We start from the raw sequence: 391 nt of genomic DNA on the forward strand, positions 1-391 counted from the left end.
CACACACATATATATATATATATATATATATATATACATATATATCCATATACTTAGATTTATTTGGACATAATTTCATAATTAAATCTAAACTCTCCAGGTAGAAAGGAGGAATACAAAAAAAACATTTTGACTTAGCAAGACCATACAGGCTATTCTCCTTTCTACTTGGAGAGTTTAGATTTAATAATAAAAATATGACCTGTCCAAATTTAATTTCATTAATTTTCAAAATTTCTATGTCTTTGTGCAGCTGAAGATTGCTCTACATTTTATATTTGATGCAATGTTTACATTGTTCAATTAAATGGAGTCGCATGAAACGATCGTACTGCATATACCTCTGGATATCCTTGTTGCTTATCTTGATTGTATATATATATATATATAT

Source organism: Octopus bimaculoides, chromosome 9 (assembly GCF_001194135.2).
Source record: "Octopus bimaculoides isolate UCB-OBI-ISO-001 chromosome 9, ASM119413v2, whole genome shotgun sequence".
In the NCBI taxonomy this organism is placed as follows: domain Eukaryota; kingdom Metazoa; phylum Mollusca; class Cephalopoda; order Octopoda; family Octopodidae; genus Octopus; species Octopus bimaculoides.